This window comes from Phalacrocorax aristotelis, chromosome 4, assembly GCF_949628215.1.
Source record: "Phalacrocorax aristotelis chromosome 4, bGulAri2.1, whole genome shotgun sequence".
Classification (NCBI taxonomy): domain Eukaryota; kingdom Metazoa; phylum Chordata; class Aves; order Suliformes; family Phalacrocoracidae; genus Phalacrocorax; species Phalacrocorax aristotelis.
This window is the reverse complement of record NC_134279.1, coordinates 41,241,848-41,257,669: the sequence shown is the minus strand read 5'-3', so window position 1 is coordinate 41,257,669 and position 15,822 is coordinate 41,241,848. Positions and strand designations below refer to the sequence as shown.

The 15,822-nt window shown below is 37.3% G+C and overlaps 1 non-coding gene across 1 annotated transcript; it reads right to left on the bottom strand.

Moving 5' to 3' along the window:
• Positions 1-15,444: 15,444 nt before the first annotated feature.
• Positions 15,445-15,512, bottom strand: LOC142057002 (U5 spliceosomal RNA). Its single transcript, XR_012660514.1, has one exon. It is a non-coding gene; the product is annotated as a U5 spliceosomal RNA (small nuclear RNA).
• Between the last annotated feature and the right edge of the window lie 310 nt (positions 15,513-15,822).

The window sequence follows — 15,822 nt, the reverse complement described above, 5'->3', positions numbered from 1 at the left end:
GCTTGCACTGATGGTTTTGCATTTCTGGAAGTGGCGTAGCTCAGAGTCCCATACTGTTAAGTATTCTGAAATAGAATAATAGTTGTAGTGAAGTAGTAATTGCCCAGGGTTCTAATTTGGCAACAGCTAATAGATTGATTGTTAAAATATTTGCATACTGGCCACCCAAAACAAAACACTGACAGATTTGTGGCAAAGCTATAATCCTCCAAACTTCTAACTTCATCATATTGGAGGTGCCTTCATTTTCAAGTATCAGTTTATAGATTTTTTTAAAGTTAAAGGATATGCAGAATCTTTTCCTTTATTTTCTCCAAGTGCTTATTGTTTCCCACAAAAAAATTGCAGGCTTTTTCCACAATACAAACCATAAAGCTCCACAGCACACATTTTGTGACATCCTTTCATGCCACAAAAAGCCGTGAGGTGGCTGCAAGTCTTCCAAGCTGGAAGGTAGAGCCAACCCCATTGCAGCCACCATTTGCAGTTTTGGCACCCCAGGGGGAGCTGCTGAAAGCACAGGTCCAGTGGATCTTCTCACTTCATTTTTCCTTCTTCCCAACCTGCCATGCCAATACAGAGATAAGACCAACAAGCATGTTCAGTTCTTTGAATCTCAGGTGATGTGCTACAGGGAAGATTTATTTGGAAGGAGTTAGGGATTGCACCAGCAGCTTCTTTCTCTGGGACAGATGTGCTCTCTAGCACCTCTGGTCATCCTGGTCCCCTGTTACCCATACTGGGTGGGTACCCATTTAAACAAGATGTAAGGGCTGAAGGAGCAAAACATACTTGATTTTTGTTCCATTATGTAGCTGGGGTGTGATAAGGCTGCTTGCCTTTATCTGGGAGCTGGGCATGGCCACGAGAATTTGAGATGCCAGTGTCACATGGGCTTAGCTGCCTGAAGTGGTAACCAGGTAACTAAGCCTTTTTGTAGGCTGGGGCTCTGAAGTTTATTGAGCAATTTTCAAGTTAGACTTTGGAAAGTTCAATGTTTTTTACTTTAAACAGACATTTTCATCTACAAAAGATCTTGTGTGTTATTACAGGACTAGCCATGTGAAGCTGGGAAGGAAAAGAAACTGAAGGAAAGTTAAGGAGCTAAAAAGAGACCAGATTTTTATGACCTGTAAACCCAGAGAGGATCTAGGGGACTTCTTTTGGGACAAGCATAGTTTGTCTAAAAAAGAACAATCTTTCAGCATATCGAAAGTGATTATCCCTGATTTAAGAGAAAGTACTAAAATTAATTCAAGAGAAAGTACTAAAGTTAATTAATTCAAAGAAATTTCACTCACACACACACACAAATTTGGTTCTATGAGAAGTAGTTAAAGACTTTCTGAGTGTGATGAAAGGATTGGCAGGTTCTGGCAGTCTGTGTGCAGTAGATGACAGTTCTGGTGGATGAAATGCACCTCTAGCTCTACTGCCCTGCATTTGATCCCTCAAATGTTTTCTTGCAATCTACTCCTCTCAAATGTGCAAGCTTCATTTAATCTACTGTTAGGCGAGGGAGAGTGAACATGAATATATACAATTGTCAGTGTGTTTGTGATTTTAGACTTTTCTGGATAGAGATTCTGGTTTTGGTGGGATGAATATAGAAATGTCTTTTGTGATTTTTATCTTGTGCTATAAAGTCTTTCTGCCACTGTAATTGCATTCATTTACATCCTTTTTATAGCTCTTTCATGTGTAACCTGTTTAGGTTATGTTTAAAACTATGGCAGATGTGCCCCTGGATTCCTAGGGTTCTAATCACTTGGTTTGGGGAACCGCTTGGAGCATGCTCTTCTCAACAGGAAGTCTTGGCTTCTTCCTGTGGAAGAATATGTCATTTCTATAGATTATTTAGATGTATTGCTTAGATATATTTTCCTAATTTAATATTATGTTCTTCTATACAGTTATTCTTGTTTTATGTCATAGTGCTAGTGTTTTAAAGGTGTGAACACTGTTTCTACAAATTTGTATTTAGGAATGCAAGCAGTTGATGTGAATTCATTTTAAGGATGATTTCTCACTCTGTGGACCTCACTTCTGCTGACAAGTTTACATGTGTTTCTAAAATTCCTATAACTGTTTTCCTGAACCTTGAGAAAGTATTAAAACCAAAATCTGTACGCATGTGGTATTTTTAACACCTGTGTTAATGAAGGACTCAACATTTACATTCTCAAAGACTGGTAGCCAAATGAAAAATAACTGTACATTTCCAGCCAAGAAAAGCTTTTAATTAAAAGCCTATTAAAGCTGTATAGAAGTATTTCAGCAGAACTTTTGACACTTTTGGAATGGTTTTTGAATCACCATGGATGCATTTTTTTAAAGTTTCACAGTTCAAATATAAAATTGGAATGAATACGATAAAAAAAACCAACAATGACACTGGCTAACCTAATACTGCAGGGAAAAGAATATTATTTAAAAATATTTTTCTCTTAACTACCATGGAAGGAATTTTTCACTATAATAAAACTTCCCAATTATTTGCTTAAAAAAAAAAAAGACAAAAGGAGGCAGCCAAGGATAATTAATAGTGTTAACATGTAACTTTCATGGAAATGTGTAAATGCCAGTAGGATGAGTATCTGACCTTGGTATTGTCTTCCTACAGACATTTAACCTTCTCTATGTGCACCTTTCTGCGAAGCAGATGGTCTATGCCAAGCAAGCAAAATACATATTTCTTGAGTCTCGGTTATTACCATGGCAACTGGTAATTGGTGTTAAGAATTATTTCACTTATAAACTGAACTGATTTTTATCCTTGTTCACAGAAGATGTTTTGTTTACAGAAGTTAGTTAAAAATGTTTAGTCATGGATAGCACAGTAAGCTGTTCAATACTGATGGAGGGAAATGTCATAGTAATTGTTTTTATGACTTTAAATACAATACGTATTTGTCAAACAAATGCATAGCACTTATATTGCCTCAAAGGAGTATATAATAAAACCATTCTGCTTTGTGTAATTTATTACTCCGTTATTTGGAAGTTGGCTTTTTTTTTTCTTCTTTGCAATCCTGTTTCTTTTGTTTCTGTCAACTACTGTATTTCCCAAGATTACAGTAAAACTACCAAAAAATTAATGAGTAAAAGGGATAGACATTCAAATGAGCAAATTAAAGGCAAGGTCTTTTCCCAACCACAATTGTTTACAGGTTGTATCTCGTGCTGAGCTGTATTCTGTATATTTTACCACTGCTTAGTAAATTTTCCTGAAATTTGGGAGTTTTTATCAGCTTCAGGCTTTGTTCATTATGAAGCTTAAGAGGATCATTTGCTTGAGTAGAAACTATGTGATTAACTTCATCATTCCCTTTTCCTATCAGTGTCTTGCTTCCAAGAAGTATCTACTAATCTTTCATGTCTGTAGCACCTTATACTCCATGATTGTGTTTAACATTTTGATTTATTTTATGCTATCCCCAGAGAACTAGTACTATTTTCTTATTTTCCAAATGAAGGAAATAGTGATTAAGTGATTTATGTAATGTCACCTAGGAAGCCAGTAGCCAAACTTCTAGCAGGTGTCAAGGCTCTCAGACCCTTTAGTAAAACCCCTCTCCTATGGTTAGCACAGACTCCAATTTACAGGAAGACTCTCCAGTCCAGTGAAAACAATCTTGTATTGTGATGGCATGACTAAAGTATATCCCATTAAGGCTATCTCAGGGGAGTGAGAGTAATGATCAGGCATAAATACCAAATAGCCTAGTTGGTGTAAACTAGACTAGCTTTGATTTGTTTCTGGGTGGGAGGGCTTATTAACTCAGGCTGAACACAGCGCCAACAGCTCTGTACTGCTTTTTGCATGGGTGCTTATGCATGCTTTGGGTATGTGCTACGTCGGGGATCTCTGTGCCATTCTCTGTTGTGTGATACACCCAGCTGTCTTGCTTTTTTCTTGTCTAGCTGCAGATCAGATGATTGTCTGCTGTCCATTTGAGTAAGTGTGCACATGTCTACACTTAAGTCCTATGGTGGCATCTCTCTGAAATATACTTCATGCATAGTAATGTAAACAGCAGGATACACATAAAGTTGTCAAAAATAAGATTGCCATGGAAATTGAAATTAACTATATTGTGAAAAAGCAGATGAAAGAATTTGCGTAGGAATTTAAAGAGAAGTTTAGTAAACAGAGCTGTGCTTTGAGGCATAAGGAGCTCTTGCAAGGGTCCGTATAAAAAAAAGGCATCACATGTGCTTCTTCCACCCTTAAAAAATATGAAAATGCTTTCTTTTAACTTTGCCGTAGGAGTTATTCTCTTAGCAATTTCCCTCTAGTCATTTCTCTTTGGTAGATTAGAAGGCTAAAGTAATTAGCATTTATGAGAAAAAAAACCCTAAGCTTTAAATATGTTCACCATAGGAAGGAAATATTTGTATCAACTAAGACAGATCTCTGCTGACCTAGAAAAACTGGCTGTAGTCCAGCACTATATGAACTATTTCTTTATTTTGACTTTTTAAATGAACGTTAGGCTGTTCAAAGGGTGGTTGGGCAGGAGAATTAGGATGTTTTGTGGAGAGAATTAATTTATGCTTGAGGCAAATGTAAACTTACAGAATATAGTGGATCTATGATATATTCAGGAAGTTATGTGGTGAGGTAATGGAAATACAGTTGAGTGGAAATGAGTCCTCCTAGGAGTTATTTTCTTACACTTAAGCAGAATTGTTCTGAATACTACTTAAAACATTTTCCTGGATGTTTTGTATAGTGTTAAAAAATGCCTTGTTTTATTAATTTCAACAAAATCCACTTTTGCTAGAGAGCCATAACAGAGGAAAAAGGTATTCCTTTGAGAAAATATACACAGAAAGGGAAAAAAAAAGAGGAAGGTGCCATAAACTACATAATTATCCCAGTAGTAAGGTTCCTAAAGCTGCTGCCTAAAATATTATTGCAAAATGAAATGAAAACAATCACCAAATTTCTTCACTACTGATTTGTGTAGATGGCAGCAATATTTCATAGCATTCTTGGAACAATGGTGTTCCAGTCTAAAATTAATATGGTTCTCTTGGTTCTGATTAACACAGTATTTTATTACTAACTGTATTAGTTTTATGGCAGATAAATCAGATAGGCATGCATTTTATCTGATAACAGTTTCAAAATAAATCAGATAATTATACATATAGAATTTATTGCAAACACTTCAAGGATTTGATATGTTTTGTGAAGAATATTTAAGGATTACTTTATACAATTAAATGCTTGCTGTGCTCCCATAGACAGCACATTACTTTTTTAATGAAATTTATATAGATAAAATATGAAATACTGTGAATTTAGACAATTTGTTAAGCTCAAGTGTGTTTGCAAGATGTAGCTGTATCTTTCTATGTTGATGCCTGGTTTAAATATTATGTCTTGTTGTGTATTGTAAGTTATACCAAAACCAGCATATACAATGAATCAGTGGTTATAGACCACTGATTTACACAGATGCTTGTAGAAAACCTAATGAACATATGATTTCTTGTATGCTAAGCTGTCAAATTACAGCGCTGTTTTCATTATGCAAGCACTTGATCTTGCAGAAGATGGAGCATTTCTCTACTGCATGTTTGTACTGATAATAGATGTTGCTCATCTCCCATGCAAGCTCTCAGAAAAAACTGAAGTGGCTGTGGGTGTGTACATGGGGCAATTGTAATTTATCTGGAAAGCATAGCTTATTTTTGAGCTTTTGTTTCTTGCGAGGAACTTTTCTGTTGTAATGACATGCCTAAATCCGTTAGTGCGTCTCCCGCCATAAAGACTGAGAAATACAATTAGCAAGTTGTTTACAGCAGAGCTGCAACTGCTGTGACTGAAGTGTTATTGATAGAGTGAATCAACTTCTGTGAGAATTGTTTTCCAAAGATGAGATTAATAAAGGTTTGATATGATGCTATAACTTAGCCTTGATTAGGTACAACATAAGGCTCAATATTATTGCTTCACTGTCAAATAACTTCACATAAAAGTGACATGATATTTTGCCTACATTATTCCAGACAGTTAAGCTTGTTCTTACCACTTTTAATCCTGAGCAGTTCCACTAGCCTCAGAGCCTAGAAGCCGCTTGATGCTAAGCACTGTTGAAATTTCATTTATTTGGATGCCTGAATCTGAAGGAAGGAATGATAATAACTTCCATACTTAAGGTAGAACAATTTTCTGCTTGGGAGTGAAGTCAAAAGCACATCAGTGAAATGTGATGAAAATTGGTGTGCGCAGAAGAAAGAATAAAATTAATGCTGCCTCTTTAATAACCTAGCACCAGTTGTCTCTTTTTTAAGATCTTTGCCAATGCTGATAGTCACAATTTATGCATAAATAGGAGTTAATTTTATCTGGCTTGTGCATTTTGTGTGTGTGTGTTTTTCTCCTTGTTGCCCTAGTAACTGGAGTAAGGTAGCATAGGCGCTTTCATCTGAAAAAATAATATTATTTATGTCTACTATGCCTGAGGAGGAAAGCTTAGAGACACAGCCAGTAACATAAGCCTAACTTTCCAAAGTTGGCCATAAAAAGTAATCACCTTAAACCCCTCCCCTGTGTTGAGAACACGGCTCTTTTCTTTGATAATCTGAGGCTATGATTTCTATATTTTGGTCATCATTTTCAGTGTTGTGAAAGAATTGATAAAACCCCAAAATGGACATTGGGATGCCTGATTTGTGTTCTTGGATATGCAGTCAATGGGCTGAGGACCTGTGGGAAAGTCAGCTTACCTGTCTGTGCCTCCACCTTCCCTCTATAAGTGTTTATAGCCATACCTTTTATAAAAGGATGCTGTTTACTTAGATGCTGTTCATGAAAGCATATAAGTAAGAACTGGTATGGATATATGGGTTTATCCTATATGCAATATTTTACCCTCTGAACATAAATAACTTACAAAGCAGGAGGCAGGAAAGACTACATTAGGCTGAAAATAAACAGTGTGATCTCGATTTCCAATATCTCTATGGCAAGGAAGATGAGAGTCCTATTTCTTTTATTGTTGAGGGGCAAATGAAAACTCCATTTATTATTGATCTGATCTCCATATTGAAAGATCACCGTTAATTTTTGCAGATATTCAAAGGCAATGTAGCCTCCAGTCTACAGAATTTATGTACATCCAAACAAAACTTCTATTGTCCTCTGTATGTAAATCTTATTTTTAAGCCTGAGGATGTATACAACCATATACACTTTTCAGCATGTAGAAGCTTAGGCAACTTGTATTACATTTCCTTCTCATTCTTTCCAAGCTCATTACGTTTGCCAAAAAGCCTTATATGTTCCTGCAGTATTTAGGTACTCAGCTGAACATCTGTCCAGATAGAGGAGCCATTACTGCATGATGCTGGGAAACCCATTTGTCAGATCTATTTAATCAATATTTTATAGTTATTTCTTTACACTTGCTCTCTTTTAAGGATTTATTTCTAAAATATACAAATCCTTTTGTTAATCTATCATTTAGAGACCTACCGAGTAACACTGTCTTTGCCTTTTGTTGATGTTGTGCAAAACCTCTAATTAATGTTCCCCTCAGTGCCACTCAGTCCAAGTTCTACAAAATTATCTGTCATCAAAACTATAGTCAGTGAATCTTTTTTGTCTGTTCTGCTTTTTTCTATTGCTTACTGCTTCAAAATGTTGTGGAGATGACTCTTGCAAACATTGCAGTCATTTGCCTTGAATGCTATAGTCTATTTTTTTGATTCAATATTCATGCTCTGACATTTTCCTCATCACTGACTGATTGACTGAAGATTTCACAGAAGAGGCTATAATTTGAATACATCCTTGTGTTTACACTCATGATAGCTGTTTATCTTTGAACCTTAACAACCCAAAACTTTGATTACAGATGTTTCCATGTTTCTCTGGCCCTAACATATGTAAGAGTCACACATTAACTTCCCTTGTAAAAGCTAGGCAGGACACGAAGGAGTGCCTTTGTATCCTTCAAGAATACTACTGCTTTTCACCATACATTGGGATGGTTCCAGTTGTTCCAGTAGATGATGAAACAAGTTGTGAAAAGGCTGTGAGCCTCTACACCCTTGTGCCAGTGGCTAAATATAGGCTGGAGGTGATAGTAATGAGTGTGACACAGGAGTATTATTGGTTGGATGAATCTGCTGCAGTACTACCAAGCAGAAGCATTCAGAAACATTCAGCTGGTAAAAGTACTGTTAGATTAAAACAAAACAAAACAAAAAACCAAAAACAAAAAACCAAGCTGCTCATCTTGCTTTTGGCTGTTCCTCTAACGTATGAGGACTAAATGAAATTTTGAGCTATGTGAGGCCTTTAAATGAGTGTCATTGCTGTTGGGGTGCCTGCCTTAGCATATGATCGTGACAGAAACATAGCAGAACAGGGAAAATGGCTTTGAAAGTCATTTGGGAAGAAGACACTGAGAAGAAAATATGGTGGGGGCCATTAAAATTCACTTCATACTTACATGGTAACTGGAAAAAGACCTACATGGTAGATGTAGGGTAGCACATTGGAAAAAATGCATTAATTTTTTTTTTTTGCTGAACCAGCACTTCAGTCCTCAATTTATCTTTGCCTACCAGCATAGTGAGTCCGGTCTTCCTAAGGCTTGTATTAGGCACCATGGCCCCTTAAGACTCCTCCCGATATGTACAAGAAAAAATAACTAAAGATGTTAGGAACTGTATGAAACAAGCTGCTGATTGAAAATCTGGTTTGCTGAAGTCTTCCTGTCGTAGACGATCCATTAACTTTCCTCTAAGTCGGATTTACAAATTGCTGACTCTTCTGCTGATTTTTTCAGGCTAATATCTGTTCTCTTGATTCTGGCTTCTGAGGAGGTATTTCTTCTCAGCACATTGGCGTTTCTAAACTGCTCAGCAGAGAGTCACTTCTGTTTACTTGTAAGGAAGGCTACAGGCAGGAGGTAGACATGGCAATCCTGTTTCATAGTATAGCTGAAGCCAGGTCATTATGATAAAAAGGCACCACCTGAGCAATCTTTCATCTTTCAATAATGATTCACAGGGTTTTCAAGAAATTATGTTGACAGGCATCTTTATTGTATCAGAACTTCAGAAGAAGAAAAGATATTTAAACGAACACTACTGAAGGTAATCTATAGCCAGGGCTGTAATTTGCACTCAGCGTGCCTGGCACCACTGAAGCAACCTGTGTTTGCTTGGCACAGCTCTTAACTTGCCTTGATGGAGGAATACCTGTGTTTGATAATGCTTCTGCTTGTAAGTGCAGTAAGTGCTCTGAACACTAATGTAGCACTGACTGGTGTTGGTGTGAACTTCTTTCACACTCCTCCTCTCTCTTGTTAGGAGAGCATATTTTTCAAAAATTTGAAGCGTTAGTTGCCTTCAGCCAGCCATTTGCATGGCTGTGGCTCCCCTTTCAGGCTGGTGCATTTGGGTGTCTTCAGCTGGTGCAGAAGAGTTCTGTGAGAGTCATATGTACAGCTCAGAAGTGTAAAGCAGTCTGAGTCAAGGTGATGCAGCTGGGTTTTGTCAGAGGTGGAACTTGAATTTGTTAGGCAGTTAACCACCAGGCTGGGAGGGGGTGGGGAGCTGACAGCAAGGATGGCAGAGGAAGGGTTCTAGAACAGACTCTTGTACGCCCTCAGCCTTGTCTAGATGTGGGATGCCCCAATGGCAATCCAGTATGTCTAATGCTGTTTGAGAAGTAGCGTACAGTCTATTAATCAGATCACTGAGACTAAATTATGTTATTAGACAAGGTTTAACCATGAAAGAATGGTTTTCTTTTATCATGTTCGTGGAAGGATGAAAACACTTCTGTGATGAAAATGGGTATGGAAGGAGAGCACGCACAATCACATTTCAGAATATATTTCTCAAATGTATTTTTGCTTAAGTTGTTTTTAGTTGTTCTTTATTTGCTTCTGTGTTTTCCTCTTCAGGAGGATGATGGCCTAAATGCACTGTTGTACCCCAAGGCCTGTGAAATTCTCCTCATCCTCCCTGCTTCTCTTGTCAAAGCACTTTCTGCCAATACTCCAGTACCTTTAGCTGTGAGAAGTGCAGAGAAAAAACAGCTTTGTGAATCCTGCTGCTTCTTGGTTAGTCTGGAAAGCATGAGCTTCCTTTCCAGCTTTGTGAAGGAAATGGTTAGGCGACAGGAAATCACAGGATAATAGTAGTTTACTGTTCAGTTGTTAGTTCCTCCCCTATTCGTGAAATCTTAATTAGCTCTTCTGTTATGTCTCAATTAGCATGCATCTTTCATCTTGCCTGGCTTCTTCTGTCACAACTCTCTGAAGATACAATGGTAAAACCTTACTTGACTCACTTATTCTTCTATAAGCTTCTTAAAAGACAAATATACTACCACAGATAATTAAATGGGGAAAACCAATGTTGACACCCATGTACAATTAATTTCACTGGGGTCCTTTCTGAGGACCCTGTCATGGTAACAAATGCCCATTACTGGAAATGGTCTGTGTGCCTTGTACAGATCACTTGGAGCCAGGATCATTTTACTCTCAGGAGATGGATCCAGATTTAAGAGTGATTTCTGACACAGGGTGGCTCAGCTGCTGCACTGTGAGCTTCATGCAGATCTCCCCTGTCATCCCCAAATTTTTCAGCTGCTAACGATTGTCCCAGGAGTGCAGTCCAAACCCAGCCCCCCATCAGCATTGTTTCATGAGCATGGCACATACTGAAAATAAATTTCTTTGACAAAGGACTGTCCTTCTCATCTTCCTTGCCTGCTGATGCTGTGGTAGGGTCTGTGCTGGTGACAAACTCACTATGAAAGCTCTTTACAGGGCCTAAAATACATAGTAACTGACTTAGAAATACAGTTTTGGAATCATAGCTACATATTTGTGATTATTAATATACCACCGAGCATCATGTCATTATGTTAATTATTTTGTCTAGACACATCTTGAAATAGCTGAGTAGGGTTTAGAATAGCCGAAGAAGAATTGAGGGAATCTGCAAATTTTCCCCTAAATGTTATAATTACTTATTGATACCTGGCTTCTACAATGGAAGGATTCTCACAGTTTGGGGGGGGAAGGCCTGCAGAAATTACATTTTGATCTTCAGTAGGAGACTCTCTGCTGTGCAGGTACTGACGCCTTGATCATTTAAAAGCAACACTCAACGTGCTACAATTCAGGGGAATTTGATATGTTGTCAGACCTTAGGAAAATACAATACTTTAATATGCCTAAACATTTTTCATGAAATGCAGCTCTCCTGGTAAAAGAATTTCTTTTTGGGTTTTACCAGGTACAATAGTTTGGAAAGTAACATGTTTAACATAGCTGGTTTCCAGTTTTACTTCCTTTTTTTTAAAAACAAACAGAATAATTTTCAACTCATGCCAACCTAGTTCTGATGAATATGGATTAGCTTAAATTTATTTAGCTGCAGGAAGGATACAACTTTACTGGCTTTGGAGCAGAACTGTTTGGAAAAATAAACACCTGAATAGTGTGCGCTTGCAGAGTAGCAGCTTCCAAACCAGTGTGGGTATGCAGTTGTGTAGAAACACATGCTGTATTGTGTGCAGTTCAGCAGATTGCTAAAACCGCAGAATTTGGACTTGCTGTTAATGCTGTTAATCTCTGTTAATAATGTTGTGAAAATCTGCCTAAATTTTTAAAGTGATATATATACTGTATATGAAGTTAAACTGCTTTTGTAATCATTTGCACTTTGTAATGATCTGGGCAGTGCTTTAGAAGAAAATGACTTAAAATGATCCATCAGCCTGTTTATTAGATAATTGCACACATTTTGCTAGTTAATGTGCAATAGTGCATTGGGGTTTTTCTGGCAATGCTTGTGCATTTAGAAAGGGTAAATGAAAGCTGCTGAGTCCTTAAAGGACAAAGTACAATGTGTGACAGGTATTGTCTCAGTCCTCCCACAGCTATGTAATTATGAACACTATATTTGAAAGGAGGATAAAGCTACTTCACTATTCTGTTAACATCCCACTTCTTTTTGGTACAGGAAAATTGAAAAGTGTACGCAACTGAACCAAACGTTTTATTATTTAGCTTTAGGGGAAATGACACTAGAGGCTCGTAGTTAAACTCCCATGACTGAGTGCTTGGCTACAGCTATAGGTTGTACTTCCAGTATTTCCAGTACTGAAAAGAAGGGAAGGGAAAGAAAGGAAGGAAGAAAATTGATCTTAGGGTGTGGGCAGGTGATATTTTTATTTGGGGTGTTTCCAGCTATTATTTCTTTAGTTGTATAGGCATAGTTGGAAGGGAAGAAAGTGAAAACTCCAGCAGAGCAAAGGATATTTTCCTTGGGGGTAAGGTAGAGCTTCCATGAGATTTTGGGGGAGAAATTCCAGAATCAGATCATCGACCAGCACGCAAGCGGAGCCAAACCCACTGTGCTGACTGGCCTCCTCTCTTTGCTGTGTTTTTCTTATGCTTCTGCACTGTCTGGTTAGGCTGGGGAGAAAAATCCAAGGGGCCAAAATACTTATATTCATAAGCACTTCAAATGGTGTTTATTGATGAAGAAATAGCAGTACATTTCAGCATCCACTGCATATAAGCTCACTTTCTGTGACTGACTATAGCGATATGTCACTTGAAACCTTGCCTGGTAAGCTAAGCCAGAGTTCTAGGTATTAATTTCCTAACATTTTGAAGTGATAGCAATTCAACATATGGATCCAATTGGAAATTTTAAATCCTGTTCTCTTTTTTTTTTTTTCTCTTCTCATTTATGGTTCCCAAGCAAATAATTCTGGAAATCTTATAAGAACCATGTTATCATGACAGCAGAACTCTGATGTGAAGTTAATTTGATGATATACTAGTGAATTTTGTTTCCAAGATTATAGAACTGAAATGCATGAAATGTAGTTTCCAAATCTCATTTTCATGCCTAATTAGGTGTCCTGATTTTCAAAGTTGCTCTGCTTCCAGTGTCTGCCTTCAAATCTTGGCAGTGGCGTCTATAAAAAAAATGGAGATGAACCACTTTTCTTTCTGAAACTTGGCTACCAGCAATTAATTACTTGTTTTAAAAAAAAATTAAACCAAAACACAACCAAGCAAAAAACTTAAAGCTGCAAATAACTGAAGTTTTGAGTCTGTAGCTAGTAGGTTTTGAAGCTTAAAATCAGAAGCAAATAGCAAATAATAATTTTGAAAACAAAACCTTTTGTTTTCTATCACAAGTACGAAGTTTGAGCTGAACTTTTATAAGATAGAAATATCTTACAAGTATGATGAGATGCCATTGAGCTGAGAATCTAACAATATAAAATCTTAAGTAGCTAAAATGTTAAGTGGAGCTGCTATAGATATAGTAGGTAGAATTCTGATTAACCTATCTCTGAGCAGCAATGAAGAGGTGACACAGTCTTCTGATGCCTCTAGTTAATCAGGAGTTTGAAGAAAGAGAAGGCAATAAATACAGAACCAAGTAGGTATAGGGGGATACTTTAGCTATGCATAAGCTGCTTGTAAAACTGTATTGTGTAATGAGGTATAAATCCCAAGGGCAAATAGATAGAGTGGCTGCCCTTGCAGTGTTTTAATTTGGAGGTTGTCAGTTTGAGGAATTTTCTGCATGTGGAGTGGAAGAACTATAAAATAATGGGAGCTTTCAAACTGGTAGAAAGTTTTGCAAGAGACAATAATCAAGAGAATTGAGATCCTCTGTCACAAGTTTATTAAAACAACAGCTACTCTTTTTATCTGGGCCTAGACAAAAGACAAAGCTCAAAGCCATTTGCTTCAAGTAAGCACTTACAGAACTGTACATACCACTTCTTCTTTGGGGATTAATTTAGGTACTCAGTTTCAGACAATTCCTTCAGTTTTGGTTTACATATATAGCATATACATCTACAATAGCTGAATAAATAGCTTATATAAATTTCTCATTTTTATATTACACACTATTTGGCCCATACCTTAGACTGGCCATTTCTTTCTTTGGTTATGGGCACTTGGGCATTCAAGGCTCCTGCTAAAAATTGTTAATATTTAAAATCTTCAATATGTGGTTCTGATCATGGTTTAAATGTATACACAAGCCTTTATGGGGTTTTGCTCCTTGTCTTGTTCCTCTGAAATGTTAGTTAGCATCAAATTTACCCAGGGTTTTAATATGGAAATACTGTCAATCCGCAGCACGGATCAGCCATGCAACTGCACCTTTTCTGTGTTCTCATTTTTTGGTGTTACTAGGAATATAGAGAAGAGAACCAGCCTCTGAGGAGGTGATGCTGAGAGGCCCTGACTTTCTCTTGGCAAGGGGAATGAGAGTTAAGGGCACATTTTTCTCCTTGAAACTTCCAGAGAACAAGCAGGAGAGTAGCTGTTTTTTTAAAAAATGTTAGTATTTTAAGTACTGTGATTGAGACTAGACAGCAAAGTAGCCGTGTTATAACTTCATAAAATCCAGCTTTTTGCAAACGTTGAAGAAGGGAGTTCCACATAGGAAAAATTGAGTGAAAACTGCTCTTAGTACCTCAGTCTTTTTTACTAAAGTACATTACTAAGGGCAACATTGTTTTAAAAGGAGGTTTGTGCCAGAAACTGTCTGCATTGGATTTATAAATAATCTTTTAATTTGTTTTGTTACTTGCCTACTTCAAACTTGGTTAATACTGAAATTCCTAATTTCTCACTGCAGTTTTGGAATATGTGGCAGGTGAGTTTAGGTCAATTTTTTTTACCACAACACTTTTGAAATAAACAGAAATTAATGGCTTTGAATAATTACTGATGCAACTCCACACTGATTTTAAGATTACCATAAAATATTCAGGGAGGGAGAGAGGGAAGATGTAGTCAGCCAAGTAAATTTAGGCAAATTCTACAGTAGAGGTATGATGGCTTCTGCTGACTCATGACTCTTACTGTCTACCATTGAGTGAAATGTGACTGTCTAGCTCAAAACGTAATTTGTTGTTTCACTTTCAGACAAGATCTGTTATTTCTCTCCCTATATGCTCTTAGAAGGAAATAATGTTTAGAGTTCACAAGATCACCTTAATTTCCATGACAACTGCTTTGGAATTCAAATGTACAGGATTAGTAGTTCTTACAATGTCAAGCAAAAGAACAGAGAAAAAAACCTGTTTATAAAAGATGAGTAGCTTTAATGAATTTCATAAACAACTGCTTGTTTTTGACCATGACTGTAAAAGCGTGTCAGAACAATTGTGTATCTAAGACAGATTCCTGACTCTGAGAACAGCCAATAGTAGGTGCTTTGAAAAGAGTATAAAAGCAAATAAGCCAAGAATATAGCAGGTTTTATCTTGGCAAATTCTTTATAGATTTTTTCCCAGATATTTTTTCTGATTTTTTTTTCAAATTCAACCATTATCACAGAATCACAGAGTGGTAGGGGTTGGAAGGGACCTCTGCAGTTCATCTTGTCCAACACCCCTCCTTGAGCAGAAAAAAAAGTGTTCCTCTCCATGGCAATCTTTAGTAAAAGGCAAAAGATTTATATGATCTGAAGAGAAACCAGAGTATGGCTCACTTGAAGAAAAAAAAGAATGAAAAAAATACACGTGTGTATTTAGGTAGTTTGTGTATCCAGTTCTCTGTAGAAACGTGCAATATTTCTTTAGATGTATTGAGAGGTTTTGGTGAAGTTAGGTCTGGCAAGGGTCAGAGAAAGATAAATGTGGGGCTGGGGATCAGAGGAAGCTTTTGGAGGCTGGCATGGAGGACTACGAATAAACTTGTAGGAGTTCTAAGGGTCTGTGGGAAGAACATGAGGGAATCAGTGAAGCTCAGAAGTGGTGCAAGAACTGGCCAGTAGGTCAAGGCAGAC